The sequence below is a fragment of the Psammomys obesus genome, unplaced genomic scaffold (assembly GCF_907164565.1).
Source record: "Psammomys obesus unplaced genomic scaffold, mPsaObe1.curated_primary_1811, whole genome shotgun sequence".
NCBI classification, from domain to species: Eukaryota; Metazoa; Chordata; class Mammalia; order Rodentia; family Muridae; genus Psammomys; species Psammomys obesus.
This window is the reverse complement of record NW_026596109.1, coordinates 23,833,494-23,849,336: the sequence shown is the minus strand read 5'-3', so window position 1 is coordinate 23,849,336 and position 15,843 is coordinate 23,833,494. Positions and strand designations below refer to the sequence as shown.

General features: G+C 46.6%; 1 long non-coding RNA gene across 1 annotated transcript; it reads left to right on the top strand.

Annotated features, from left to right (window-relative positions):
• Positions 1-707: 707 nt before the first annotated feature.
• Positions 708-7,184, top strand: LOC129692581 (uncharacterized). Its single transcript, XR_008722722.1, has 3 exons — positions 708-756; positions 5,554-5,738; positions 6,320-7,184. It is a non-coding gene; the product is annotated as an uncharacterized LOC129692581 (long non-coding RNA).
• Positions 7,185-15,843: the final 8,659 nt, after the last annotated feature.

The window sequence follows — 15,843 nt, the reverse complement described above, 5'->3', positions numbered from 1 at the left end:
AAGGCTGGACGGGGAGCCTGGAGAGCTGCAGGAGGAGGTAGCCGAAAGGTCTATGAAAGCCCTGCTGCCAAGAGAAGTTTCCCTGGCATCTGCCCTCTGGCTTGGGGCCAGTGCCCACCAAAGAGGAGATTGGGTTGGGTTACAGTCATGCTTGCAGTCCAGAACAGGGGAGGGGACTGTGTTTCGGGATGAGGGCCCCTAGGCAAGGAGTCCCTGTGAGCTCTGTGGAACATCCGGTTTTGAAGGACTCCATTTAGAAAGAGAAGAAAAGCTCTGGGGAAATAGGAGGGCCCTGGCTCCCTTCCCAGGAGAACAGCAAGTTCCAGCCAGCGGAAGCTCCGGAAGCAGGAGATTTGTGGGGAGGGATGGGGCATGGAGCGAGCTACATCCCGGCCATGGTTTCCTTGGCAAAGCTCTGAAGTGAGCATGTTTCTGGAAAGCCGGGAGGTTTTATCCTCCGAGGCTGTTATGCACACAGCCAGCGTATTTCCTGCGAACTCAGTCACTCCCGGGTGCGTGTGTTTATTTTCAGAATAGGAATATTATAAGCTATCCATAGTTTTGCCTGAGCGCACTCTTCGGAGTAGCGGGGTAGACCGCAGCTCCACCTCTTCCTGTTTGAGAGGCCTGCCGGACAGTCTGGCAACTCATTCTTCTCAGCTGTCCAGAGCCAGGGCCCCAACAAGCCTCTAGGAGCTTTTTAGGCTGTAAAGGATGAGAGTGTGCCAACACCTGCTCCGGCTGATCGATGGGGAGGTAAACTCAAGGCGGGGGAGGGACACAAGGGAGGACCCAGGGAGCATTAAGGAGAAACGGTTATGCGTTTTTAGGAGGGTCTAACATTAACTTCATCCAAATAAGACTCATTCGTTGCAGTCTCTCTTTTTAGGACCCCAGCCATCAGTTAGCCTTCCACCGAGAGGGTAGGAGGAGCAGGATCCTGGCTCTTCATAAGTGCTTTGACTTGAAACCTCCCTCACTTGGCTTCTAAAAAGCCTCCTTATTAGAGGGTGCTGCTGGGATTGGAATCCTGGCAGGCCTGGAAACCCCAGGGAAAAGAGACAGGGTCAGAGGGCGCCCTCTCAGAAGGCTTTGTGAGAGGCCACTGTGGCATTAGCAGCTGGAGGAAAACTTGCTGAATTCCATGGGACCAGTGACTCCACTCCTCCTTAATATGGAAGGGCACCAGTCCTTCATGCCTTTTGCCTCAGCACTACTTTACATTCTTAAATATGAGTGAAAACCTCAAATAACTTGTTTCGGTAAGTCAAGCTGGTTGATATTTACCATATTAGTAGTTAAAATTAATTTAAAAGATAGTAAACTCACATACACTAATATAAGTGACATGTCTATGAAAAAAACAAAACACACACACACCCCTCCCTATTTTCCAAAACAAATATCAGGCAGAACTCATGGAGGAGAGGGGCCTTGTCTGGCAGGAGCCAGCGGGGCTCATGGCTGCCTGGCCTGGCTCCGCTGTGATGCCAAACACCCTGCAGCTTCTGGGAAACTCGCGGGTTCACTTGGGAGAGAATGGGTCTAAAATGACAAACAAAACTGCTGTATCTTAGCAAAGCAGCTTTGAGTTCACAGACCCTTCTGAGGATTCCAGGGGCCCCTAGAGGCCCTGGCAGACCTGACCATGTTGTATATTATATCAGGTTCAAGTTCTAGAAAGAAAGAGGAATGAAATTAGATCCTGAAAGAGGAAAAGAGGATAATTAAAATGTCTAATTGTTAGAGAACCCCATTCACGATTTTTTTTATAATGGACAATATCAAATTACTATGACATTTAAATTTTATTGAGATATACTCAAATGGGTGGTTTACAGGTTTTAAAAAATGTTTAGCTCCCCTCCCCTCCCTTCCTGAAGTGTTTTACCGCCACTTCCCCAGTTCTTTGGAATTTAACCTTCGACAGCTATTCAAACTGCATATAAACATTCTTAGCCATTACTAGCAGGATTCTGGGAGTGGCTCAAGACCCTTAAAAGCTATGCAGATAAAACACATTGACCATCCCTGAGCTAGACGTCATTCATTATTTCTTTAAGCCCTTTGGATTTTGAGGAGTCTGTTCTAGTGAGTGTGTATGCACCCAACATTTACTCTAAAGATGAAGGTCCTCTTAGCATTAGGTGTCTGCAAATTGAATATAAATGAGCAAAGCAAAATGTCCCCCCAATTCTCTTATATCACACACTCCCTCAGCAGACTCCTGTTTTACAGCATGGATTCTGGTGCAGGGAATTTCTGAAAGATGCTGTAGAGAAGCATGAGCTGAGTTAGCAGCATGGAATGGTCCAGCCCCTGGAAATCCTCCAGAGGTAGGGTGCCCTTAAAAAGGATCCTTAAAACCCAAAACTTACATGGGAACTTTGCACCCATGTGAACTCTCTTGGCCTAGGCAGTCCTGGCAAGGGTGCTGCCTGTACAAAAGTCTTGGTTTAGTTTTGGTGGACCAGATTTCCCATCTGGGTGCAGACCTGGAGCACCACACCCAGGATAGCAAAACGGCTCAAACCGAAGGGTCCCAGAAGGAGCAGACTCCAAGTCAGAGGAGATGCTTTCTGAGACTGTCAGCCACCAGCCCCTCCTGGGGATGTACAGATGCCTTGGTGGCCTGAGACTTTGCAGTGAGCAGACCTGAGCTATGGCCTCTCTGTTCTATTGTTTGATGTATGGTGAGCCCCAGCCCCTTACAGCCATCCTTTGTGGACCTCCTGTAGCATTGCCCAGGTCCCACTGTCAGGATTACCTTGGTAGTTTTCAGTGATGGAAAGAAGACAGAGGGACTGAAGAGACAGGTCTCTGGATGGACTTAGGCCACCATAGCCAGCAACTCACTCTTGTGCTGGAGAGAATGGGGAAATATTCACGTGGCTTCGTGAGTGGGAATCACAAAGTTGGGCACTGAGGTTAAGAGGGACCAAGGCATGTCATCTGGGCAAACAAGTGGAGGGAACAGCATGTGTCATGTGTGAACTGGGAATCTGGCTCAGCAGCTCTGAGTCAGCCTCCACATGATGAGCGCCAGATCCCCTTTCCTAAGGGCTTCCAGCTTTATCCGGGCCTTGCACAGATCGAGCAGGTGGGTGGAGCAGTTTTTCAGCATTGGCCCTTGGACTAGGTCCCTGGAAGTGGCAGTGGGACTATTTCAAAGGCTGGGATTGCACATTTATCAGCTGGTTTTTGTGCAAGGCCCAGGTTGAGGTTGCACAAGAGAACATGAAAAAATGCCAGGGAAGCCAAAATGCCTTTCTTGAAAGGTAGGTAGGGTGCTTCTGTCTGCACTTGGCCTCACTGAAAGAAAAGACAAGTCTTAGCCTAGGGTAGGAGAGATATCTCCCGTGGAAAGATGGAGAACTGAGACAGTCCAACAGACTGGGTATAACAATGGAACATGCATCCTACTTTCTATTTAGCATCTCTGAAGGTCATTTGAGCCTATTGGCATGTCACAAAGTGCCAGAGGCAAGCTAATGAGAGGGCCCACAGTGAGGATGCCTGCCGTAGGGGAATGTGGAGATGTGAAACGACAATGGAAGACAGGGAGGTGCTCGCCCACTTAGCAACATTAAATTCCCGATGGAAATCTGCACAGAAACAATTGTCCCAATCTTTACTTTAATACAGCTCTTGTTGTCTTTAGCTGCATGGCTGTCCCTTATGAACATTGCCAGAGCTTGGCACCTTTTAAAATCTGTGTGCAATTTCTGTCTCCTAAGAGACAAACTCCTCTGGGTTTCCTTAGAAACAAACTCTCTGGGATCTGCATCCCAGCCAGTGGCTGGTGACTCACTCCTGAGAATTACTGAACTTGGGGGTGGGCCTTCAGCACAGATGTCCCTGCAGTCCCAGACCAAGCCAGCTTTGAAACTATTCGAAACTCTTTATTAGGGAACTGGCCTTGCACTGTCACCGTGCTGTGAGGTCAGCTGTAACAGGCTGAGAAGTCAGGCTGTGTTAGGTGTCTCTAGATGCTATAACAAGCTGATGCTCAACGCCAATGTCAGAGGACTACTTACCATTCAGATCACATTACAACATCGATAGTCAGCAAAGGGCTTTTGTCCCTGCTGCTTCCATAATATAGCTCCTCCATCCTACAGCCTACCTTCTCTGCAGCTAATTGGCAGGTGTGGAGAGATCACAGTATCTTCTAATTATTCTACAATGAATACAAAATATACACAGCACTTACCGCCTCAACATCTTTAGTGTGCAGTTCAGGGACATTGTTTTACGTCTCTAACTAGAACTGTACCCGTTAAACACTTAGAACCCCACTCTCCCTTCCACAGCCTGGCGACCACCCTTCAGCTTTCTGTCCTTATGAATTTGGCAGCTCTGCCTCCTTCACAAACCACGCGGCAGCTTCTGCCCTCTGTTGCCAGCCCACTTCACTTAGCACAGTGACTCCCAGGCTTGTCTGTGTTGTGCTGTGTGTTCACCATCGTTGCTTATCCGTTCGGCGATTGATAGGCACCCGGGTTACTCCTGCCTTTCCGCTGGACACACCCTCTCCTTAACCATCTGGGCCTGCAAGTGACTTATTTCTGCTCCCAGCTCCCAGGAGAACATGTTGCAGAAGCCCTCCTGCATACTACCAGGAAATGCAGTCACTCTGCGGCTGTTCGGGCAGCCATTTCTCAGAACCAACTGAGCCTGTGGAGGGTGAGGCCCAGTTTGTTGGTAGATAATGAACCAGATTTTTTTCTACCCCTTCATCTTTGTACTTCCTGAAGCAGCTTCTTACACTGGTCCAGAAAAAGAATTTTCCAGCTTTAGTCATAAAAATCCAAAGGTTCTGAGGTATAAATGTACCTTAAATAAATAGTGTAAGCTGGTATTTGTGTGGTCTTTGGCCATTTTCAATGTCCTTTTCATTTGCTGAACAGGTTCAAGTTTTGATTACCTGTCACTTGCCATGGGGTGATGTTGGCAGAGTCCCTGACTCTCCAGTAAATTTAGTAATTAGCGTTTATTGGTCTTCATGGCAACATGAGGTATGTATTGTTTATTTATTTGTATAGTGAGGACATTTTCCCTGAGAACAGTGGTTCTCAACCTTCCTAATGCTGTGACCTTTATGTTCCTCATGTTATTATGTTCCTCAAATTATTTGTCATGCTACTTTATAACTGTATTTTGCTTCTGTAATGAATCATAATGTAAATGTCTTTGTTTTCAGATAGTCTCAGGCAAACCCTGTGAAAGGGTCATTCGATTCCCAAAGGGGTCGCTGTTGACCACTGTCTTAAAGAGAATTAAACAAATTTCCCAGTTCTCCAGGTCATAAATGACAACTCTATTTCCCCATTATTGATGTCCTTCAGAGCAAACATACAAGCCAAACTACTGTGGGAACCATCTTTTCCCCACTGGAGGTAGTGGAGATGAGCTGAGCCCCACTGGAGAAGGGAGAATAGTCCTGTCATTCAACTTGTCCCTTACTTCTGGCCCCAGGGAGCTGCCCAGGACCCCCCTGGAGGAAGAGGAACATCATTTGCTGCTGCTGCCACTTCCCCTCTTTTGTTCCAGGTCCTGGAGATGAACTAGGAATAGAATTATTGCTGTCCTCTAAGTGTGCAGCAGCCAGCTAGCAAAGTGGTCACGAGGACACAGGGCCCTCAAGCAATACGATGAGCCACGTACAGCAATCTACAAAGTGCTGTGGGATTCTGCAGAGAGGCAGCTAGTTTTCTCTGACACGTGGCAAAGATGTGGTAAGAGTGGTGTGGTAAGCGTGGCGCGTGTCTTAAGGTGATGGCTCGGTGGCTAAGCGGGTCTGAGTTCAAACCTCCAGTACCTACGTAAAAAGCAGGGCATGGCTGCCCACGTGCCTGTAACACGTGCTGTGCACTGGAGGGTGGGGGACTGGGACTTGCTGGAGACCAGCCTGTCTCTAGGTTCAGAGAGAGACCTCAAGGAACTAAGGGAGGAAGGGATTGAGGAGGACACTGGGTGCACACACCCTCTCACACACACATCCCATAAACTCTCACCTAACATATCATAAACAACGAAACAAATAAATAAGTTAAATTATTTAAAAGGTGACAAGCAAGCGTGGCGTGGGTGGCCAGGAAACACTGGGAAGACCTATTTCAGATAGAAAACCAACTCCAGTCTCAAAGGCGGATTGAGGATAAAGGGCAGGGCACAGCCGGGGTGAAATCGGTGCAGAGGTGCGATGTGACATGGAGGCAGAGGTCGGTGGAGCTGGGTGAAGGGGCAGGGACTGGACTGTCTGTCACAACGCTTCCTCGGAGTGGGGTGCTACCCTAACTAACTCATTTCATTCCAGCCCTATCGTTTCTAGAGGGCAGGGCGACTGTCACACCAGGGGCAAACCCCTCCCCCACTGTGCCACATACCAGGCTCACTCAAGGCAGAGGAAAGGCCATCTGGAGATCCTGTCCTCCCACAGCGACTCCTGTGGTGACCCTCCTTGCGGAGAAGAAAGGCTTTCTGACGGGTCTTCCTTTGACTAATAGACTAAGCCAACCCTGAGTTGGGTAGTTTGAAGCTGAGTTCTCTTTCAGACACCTGCAAGGGCAGAACTGAAGCTTGGAGGTGTCAGGACCACCATGGCTTGTCTCTGTGCAGGAGACAGAAGGAGGTGCTAGCCGAAGGTGTCACCTGCCACAGGTCCTTCCAGACACTCCACTCCGTCACACCTGCTGCTTCATGGCTCTGACATAGAACTTGATGCCAAGACTTGTGTTTCTAAGTAATTTACAAATGGAGGCTGAAGCCAAAGTTATTCCGGGTTGACAATGATGTGTGCCAAGAAATCAAAGCTTGAGGACAGCAGCTGTGCTGCCCAAGACGCTAAGGGTAGCAGTGCCTTCCTCTCAGACTGGCTTGCTCTGGGAAGCGCCATCTTCCCTGTGGGCATAGCCCACCTGGGGTGGAGGCTGCATTCACCCCTCCTCTCTGGGGCTTTGGGGGAGATTAACTTCACTAAGCATCTGTTCTGTGAAAGGTGCCTTTTGCAAAATGGCCAATATGATTAAATACAGCTTTGGTGTGGAGGCCCTTGTGATCCTAGGTGTCACCAGGATCTGCGATATGAGTTCCTATGCTCAAGGTCAAGAGGCCTGCATTCACCAGACCTTGCCAGCTTACCCCTCAAGGATTAAAGGGGAGCTTATGTCACATTGCTCCAAGTTTTTTTCTCTTGCTTTTCCTCAGCCCCTTGATGTGATGACATACACAACAGAGATGGGGAACAGAGAGGCTCACTTGGTAATGCTTGCCTGGTGTGCACGAGGCCCTAGGCTCTGCGCCCAGCACACCTACACCGGGAGCCTGTCTGGGCTGAGCTCAGAGACCTCAGTCATTGCCTCCTCAGTGTTTCCCAAGCTGCACACAAGGCTCACTCGTGCATTCAGCTGCTGGAAGTTAGTATAGTAAGCTGCGAGGTGGTGACTCACGCCGTTAATCCCAGCGCTTCTGAGGCAGAGGCAGGTGGGTCTCTGAGTTCCAGGACTGCCTGGTCTACACAGAGAAACCCTTGCCAGCACCTCCCCCACACACACACAAGAAAAAAAGAAAAGTACAGTAGGAGATGTCATTATTTTGAAGGTTTTATTACATTGTCATAGTTTTTACTTTGGCTGTACTGGAGGGTGGCATGTACCTCTTCCTGTGCATTTGCAGATCAGGCGATGACTTGGGGGAAGCTGCTTCTCTCCTTCTGCCATGTCGGGCTTGGGGAGAGAACCCAAGCTGTTAGGCTTGGCAGTAAGGTTTTTTTTGTTGTTTTTTTAATTTTTTTTCTTGCTGAGCCATGCTGAGCCATCTTGTCCTCTTGGGAATTCTTTATTTTTAATGTCTCTTTGGCCATTTTTTTTTTTTTTAAGCCAGGCACCCTTCTTAGTACGATGCCTCCTGGTCTGTGGATCGGAGTTGCTGCTCAGGGGGTATGTGCTTTTGAGAATCTTAGTTCCAGGGAAGTCAGAATCAGTGTCAGTCAACTATGATGTGTAAGCCAGCCCGAGTGAAGGCTGAGTGAGTTTACAGTATACTCTGGCTAGAAGCCCACACTGTGCAGACTTTACCAGTAGCAACCTCCAGTATGAGGTACTTTCCACACCACGGATCTGATGGGCAGAGAGTTCATCTCTCCCAAAGTCACACGAGGAGGAGCAGGCCCGGTTGGAGGGGACATGCCTCTTGCCTCCCAGCACTCCACAGTCCAGTTACCAAGACTGATCAGTATCCAGCTGCTCGAAGTGGAGCACCCGGGCCCTAGCACTGAGCACTCTGAGCTGTTCTTATCACTGGATGATGAGCATCTATCTACTCAAGACATTAGGAATCCAGCCTCCCCTCCCCAAACCAACCCTCGCCAGGATCCATTTCTAACATTATAAAAGTTTGCACGGTGCCATTATGAACTAATTATGCATGGTACTTCAATTTGTTACAAGACTCAGAAAAATTATACCCTCCCATTTGTATATGTCATTGTAAGGGCAAAATCTTTTATTCAAATGTTGATTTCATTTTTCTTTTCATTTTTTTTCCCCCAGCATCAAAGTGTTTGTCTGCCGTAAGGCACAAGGCATAGGCACTCTACCTCCTCTGACCCTTGCAGGGTCTGTGGCTATGATGATGTTCAGAAGTTGGTGCAGAAGCAGTAACTGGGACTCATGTACCTCTTGAACTTCTGACAGGAAGTTGGTAGGATATTAGGGTCCCGGAGTTATTTTTCAGGGAGCAGGAAGAGATGAAGAAGTAAAGAAATGGGGCACAGGAAAGTTTAGGATAAAGGGTCTTTGAGTGAAAGTTACAGGAAACTGGACTTGGGGTCGGGACAGGGAGGAGCCATCACAACTGGAGTCATCTGGTACTAGCGACTGGTAGTTTCTGTCACCACAGTGGCTAAGAGGTTGGAGAACGATCAGAGTCTCCCATGCTGGATAGGGGTTTGGAGCAGATAAGCCTACGGCCCTTTGTGCTGAGCCAGAGTTGTAGGCTTGTAGCATTATCGGTCATGAACTCAACTCCACCTGTGTAGTTGGAGATAAGGACCGATGCTCAGAGCCCTGGGGGGCACTGATGAATAGCCACAGACCCACACATGAGCCTCGGAGGCAAGTGAGCGTGGCCTTGAAGGCTGGGCCTTTTGAGTGTCAGTCCTATCTGATGACTCAGAAATTCCTTCCATCCCCAACCCTGGAAACTGGTGATGCTGGTTTGTCTTGTTCTAATTATTATCCAGCGAACCATTTGGCTCATTCCCGGGGAAGGCTTGAGTCAGGAAAGACCTGTTAATTAATTGAATCAGGGTTATATAACCACTTTGGCCACTTTAAATGCCCAGCAATTATGTTGGGGCCCCAGCACCTCGTGCACAAGGAGGCAGTTCTAGTGTCAGGAGTATATGCTCGTGTGTGAGGCTTAATCCCCAAAGCAGAAGGTGGGGCACCCCTGGCAATCCTGTTTCAGTGAGGTTGGGTGAGGTTGTTGTAGTTACGGCTCTGGGTGCCTTCTGAGAAGATGCTGGAAATATTTCAGTCTGCCTTTACCCAGCTTGTGGGACCCATTACATTTGGAGCATATCAACGTAGCATTTGGCTTGGCTTATGAACGTGCTATCCGAATGTGCAGGAGGCCTCCTAGGCCTTGAGGTCACCAGCTTTTCTTTTTCTCTCAAGCCTGCCTCATCATCACCTGTATCTCTTTCTAGCTCCCATCTTTAACTCTAATGTCTTCTAAGCTTGCAAACCTCAAACATCAGTCCTCCGTACAAGAGAGGAAAGTGGAAAGCTGGTGGCAGGAAAGCTCCCGACAAGTGACTAGGGCGACAGGCAAGGTACAAAGTCTTCAGGAAGGCACAGCTGCGGTTGGAAGTGTTTGTCACTCAACTCTGTAAGATTCAGCCAGGATAAGTGGCTTCACCCTGCTCCAGTCCACAGCTGCCCCAGGCGTGCTACTTTCTGTACTTGAGAATGACAGATCAAATGCCTTGTCTCTGTTCAGTGTTGAGAACTGACGCTGTAGCCTTCAACTTCCCAGCCAGCTGCAGCCTAGGCACCTGATGCTCTCCTACCATCTCTGAGCCCCACACTCCTCACTCTCTCAGGTTCTAGCGTGCTGAGGCTTGAACCCCATTCTGCAGGCTGCTGGGCTAGCACTCTAGCGCCCCAATCTCATTGTCTGTGTCATCAGGCTGCCTCCCGAAGAGGGGCCTCCTAGAGGGAGCTTTGTCCTCACTGCCTTCTCAGAGGGGAAAGGAAGGCAGGAGTTGCAACAGTCAGGGAGGGGCCCCTCACACGAGGTGGAGTCCTTCGGGTAGGTTTCACTGTAAACACGTGGCTGAAATGTGTCACACGTGGACCAGCTTGCTTTCTGTACCCTTTACACAGCCTCTGCCAAAGGACACGGACTCCCAACACGTCAAGAGAACCGCAGGGGACCCTTCCTTAGCCTGGCTTCGGGTTGCTCTTTCCCAGGCAGAATCAACCTTAATTTCTTGTGTCTGGAACCGGAGGTCTCAATAGAAACATTTTACTTGGTCTTTTGAAATTTAGCAATCAATGGCTCTTCCTTATTCCAGGGCAGCCCCCCACCCTCTTTCTCCCAGGACATCTATGAGAACACCAAGCCCTTGGCAAACAGCAAGGCTGCCAGGGCTGCTGCATTTAGGTAGACGTGGACATGAGTGCAGCAGAGCGGGGCTGAGAAAACATTCCAGCCAACCCTTCCAACCGGGAATCCAACGACCAGAACTACCGAAACCAGGCGGTGGGCTCAGCTCTCCTTTTTCTGGAAGTGCCGGGTAAAGGCAAGATGACCACTGTGCCAGAGCTCAGAGGACAGCAAGGGCAGCCTGGCCTAGCTCATCTGCGTGATAAACTTCCACGGACATAGGAAGGGGCAAGAAACTGCTATCTCTTGCATGGAGCTCTGGGCTGACCACTGTCAATTCCCAAAGACGCCTGTAGGTCTGAGCATGGCTGAAGCACTGTGGTCTGGGCTCAAATTTGTTTGCATCGTTCCCTCAGAGGGCACTGGCCAGTGGCTGTTTTTATATGACACAGATCCCCAGGGGTTCCTGCCTCTCCACTATGACCTTTTCAACAGCCACTCTTGCCACAGCTCCATAGAGACCAGCTAAGCCTTTCTCCAGTGATGTCACTGGGAACTTTAAACTTCCAAGAAAGGAGATTCTGTGACTGGGAAAGCAGATTGCTCAGTGTGTCCCTCTCATGGTACTCTCAGCTGTGAGGGCAGAGGACGCTCCCACAGGATGGTTAAATACCCTAAAAGTAAGGGATTACGTTCCAGTTATGAAATCTGGCCCTTCTCATTGCTAAGCCATATGGTTCCACCTCAGAATCTGAAACATGAGGTGGTCAGCTCCAGAGTTCAAAATGTCAAAGTGTTTAGAAGCGTGTGTGAGTATGAGTGTGTGAGTGTGTGAGTGTGTGTGTGTGAGTGTGTGTCTGTGGTGGAGATACAGCTGGAAAGATGGCTCCTTGTTTAAGAGTGCTTGCTGCTCTTCCAGAGGACGTAGATTCAAGTTCCATGGTGACTCGCAAGGCCCCTCTCCTGGCCTTCATGAGTGCTGCATACACACGGTGCACAAACATACACAAAAGCAAAACACCATATGCATGAAATAAAAACGAATAAGCCTTAACAGCAACTGAGGGAATGGGTGATACGTGCCTGTAACCAGCTTGGAAGGTGGCATGGGAGGTCAGACATGCCCAGGCACCCTCTGGCTATAGTGAGCTGCAGACTGGCTCAGGGGGAGAGGATTTAGACCTGAGTCTGTGTACATTTTCCCAGCAAAGTCACCTTTCCTTCTCCAGCTTCCATTGCATATCTCTGATACCCTCTTTTTGGTTTGGTTTGGTTTGGTTTGGCTTTTTGAGACAGGGTTTCTCTGTCTAGCCTGTCCTGGATTCACTTTGTAAACCAGGCTGGCCTTGAACTCACAGAGATCTACCTTTCTCTGTCCCAAGTGCTGGGATTACAGGCATGCACCACCACGCCCAGCCACTTTACAGTTTAAAAACTATGGCATTCTTGTTTTATTAAGAAATGTTTCAAAGATGAAATATTAGTTTGTTCTGTGAACACAATAGAGATAGATTAGGTATCATTAAATGATCTAAGTAACTACATATATTTGTAAATCATATATATATATATATATATATATATATATATATATATATATATATATATATATATATATACTTTAAATCAAGAAGAAATTTTAAGATAAATCAGAAATATTCTAGGTTTGGGATCTGGCTCTTGTAAAATGTTTATCTAACATGGGGCCAGGGCTTGGGCTGTGTGTGTGCATATGGGATGATATTCTAATTGAGCAATAATAAAAATCCATTAGTACCTTTGAGAGTTGTGGGGCACAGATGAAGAGGTGGCTTGAGAGAGATTCATAGCTTTAATCTGGTAATATTGGAAAAGAAGAAAGATTTAAAATGAATAACTCAAATTTTGACCATAAAATATAGAAAGGCTAAAGAAATTAAGCTCGAAGAACATAGAAGGAAATAATAAATATAAAATTATCACTAAAACTACCAGAAAAATAAGCTAAAATATATTTTTTTTGAGACAGGGTTTCTTTGTGTAGCCCTGTTTGTCCTGGAACTCATTCTTTAGACCAGGCTGGCCTTGAACTCACAGAGATCCTCCTGCTTCTGCCTTCCAAGTGCTGGGATTAAAGACATGTGCCACCACCCCCAGAATTTTTTTTAAGAAAGTGAAAAATAGTTCTTTGAAAAACTTCATGAAAAACTGATTACTAAAAAGAGGGAATTACTAAAAGGGGAGATCACTACCGATTCTATAGATGCCATGGAGGTCGGTATTTTTAGGTTTGAGCTATTATGAGCCAACCCTAATAACAAGCGAAATGAACCAATTCTTTGAAACCAGAACTTAGAAAAAGAGTCAACACAGCTGAGTGGGGGGATGTCTCAGCGGAGTTCAGTACCTGCTGTGTGAGCATGAGGACCTGGCTCATCTCTAGCACCCACGTGGCAGAAGCACTGAATCGTGAGCAGGTGCATAGTGGTGTGTCTGTAATGCCAGCACTGGGGAGACTGAGGTGGGGGCTCCTTGTTGCTTGGTGCCAGCCTTGTAGCCAGCCTGAGGCATCCAGGGTCAATGAGGGATCTGCCTCAAGATGTGAGAGAGCAATCAAGGAAGACAGCTGATGTCAGCCTCCAGCCTCCAGACACGACACACGTATACATGGTGAGCGCATCCGCAAACACATATTCGCATATGTATGTACGTGACAGACCATACCAGAGGGCGGGACTAACACAGAAAGAAACAGAGAGTTTGAAAGAATCTGTATTTTATAAAGAAATGGAACTGTCAAAAGCATCCCACAAAGAAATTTCTGATCCAAAGTGACTCCCTTGTGAGTTCTATTAAAACAAGAGAAGAAAAAGTACAAATCCCACATAAGCAATTTCAAAAAGAGAGGAGAAAGGAAATTCACCAGTTCCTTTTACAAAGTTACCATGACTCTGATATCAAGATCTGACAATGCTGTGAAAATGACAGATGACTACAGCTGTGACGTAGATACCAGCCTTCAGACAGAGCCATTATTGTGGAATTCAGCCTCAATAACGACAGCACATGTGACTCCTTAGTGACAGAGTCAGTGAGAGACGCTGCCTCAAACCATTAGAGAGCAACAGAGGACACCTGGTGTCAACCCCCAGCCTCCACACACGACATACATGTAATGGCATTTGCAGCTGCACACAGTGCTTCAGACAGAGCCATTACATACAATAAACACATGTGGAGCTCAGCCTCAATAATGACAGCACGTTTGACGCCTTACTCCAGAATTGTTGATATAGTAAAGTTGATATGGCATTGAAAAATTTTATCAGTGTAATTCAGATATATGGAATAAAGGAGCAGCTGTCATATAATCATCTCAGTGGAAGCAAAAATAGCATCCCTAGGCTACAACAAACTCTTTCTCAGACAGACAGACAGACAGACAGACAGACACACACACACACACTCCCCTCAAATAAAAACCTACAAGAAATTATTGAAAAGTATCAAGTCAGATCTACAAAACACAAGACACATGTATTTCAAGATTCAATGTCATATGTCTGCTTTAACTAAAATAACCTAAAGATCCAGCATACTGTAACCTGCAACTTCAACAGGCGCTTGCTGAGATCAACAGGTGAAGCCTCTTACTTATTTGTTGAGACTGGGTCTTATTTATGGCGCAAGCTGGCCTTAAATTCTTGGTCATCCTGCTTAGTCTTCCGAGGAGCTGGGACTACAGATATCACATATGTCTAATTTGCCTGCGATTTAAAGGGAAATACAAAGGACGCACAGCACCTGATGGCAATAGTTGCTCAGAAGCTACTGTAATATGGCAGGTTGTTATTTAGATAAGGTCATACAAATAGGTCAGTTGAACAGTATAGAATTATGGCTATATATATATATATATATATATAGTATAGACACATATGCAAATGCTAAATTACTGAAGTTTAAAATTACTTAATTATTTATGGAGAATTGTTTTGAGGTTAAGCAAATTTTTCTTAAAGAAAATAATCCAGGGGCTAGGAGGAGATGAGGGAGGGAGGGAGGGTGGAATTGGGAGGGAAAGAGGGAGGGGGCTACAGCTGGGACACAAAGTAAATAAATTGTAATTAATATAAAAAATAAAATAAAATTATATCAAAAAAGAAAAAATCCAAAAGGGGGAAATTAGTACTATTAAAAATCTGACTATCAAGCTAAGCTATTAAGAATACAGAGTAGAAACCACTCAGCAAGCGCATCTGACAGACTTGTAACTGCAGTGTACGAGGACCTCATAGAAATCAGTAACAAAAATGCGACAGGCAAGAATTTAAATAGGCGGATCTGAATAGATAGTTCATAAAAATAATAAAGGAATGGAAAGTAAACACATGACAATATGCCCAATATTGTTAGTCATCGAGAAAATGTGTATTAAAATCGCAACATGGCATCATTTCAAACTGGCTCCTAATTGCTAAAGTGAAAGCCCTTAATGTGGGTCAACCGGACCTCTCTCATATTTCTGGCTGTACAAATGCTCTCACCTCCTCAGGAAAACATTTGATGACTTTTTTCACAAACTTAAAACAAGTCCCACCCTGTGATCCACCAAGTCCGCAAGTGGGCATTACCCAAGGGAAATGAAGTCAAAAGAAGGGAGTGACAAAGTTCATGGGACCTTTACTCATAACAGCTGTCAAACTTAACTTAGACGCCAGCCAGCGAGACGCGTCAACAGTCGTGGTGTACTCATACAAGAGCCACCGCTAAGCTACCTCACCGCATGCACACACAGTTGGCTTTTATTTCCTGGTCTGTCTGCTATCCAGGGCTGTCCTCGTCCCCAGCTGAGGCTTGGATACCCTGAAAGGTCCCCACTTTGTCTTTTCCTACTTGGGGCAAAATGACTTAGGAGAGAAAGGCAAGTGACAAGAAGAGAAAAAGATGACTTAACTACTTAATTATTACTATTATATAACTTAAGATATTTTTTTCCTGAATGCTCTCTCTCTCTGTCTCTGTGTGTGTCTCTTTCTGTGTAAAATTTATAGCCAAAAAGAGGGGGGGAACCTAAGGAATTATCTTAAAAGTACAGTTCTGTCTCTAAGAGAAAGCCTCTTATTCTCCCGAAGTCATATATTCAAACAGCTGCCAGTCTTAAAGATAAAAATATTTTTCCTGTAATGCTATCAACAGTCAAAGGCGCATGCTTCCCCTGCTGTGACTCCTCTGAGTTTAGAGGTTGGT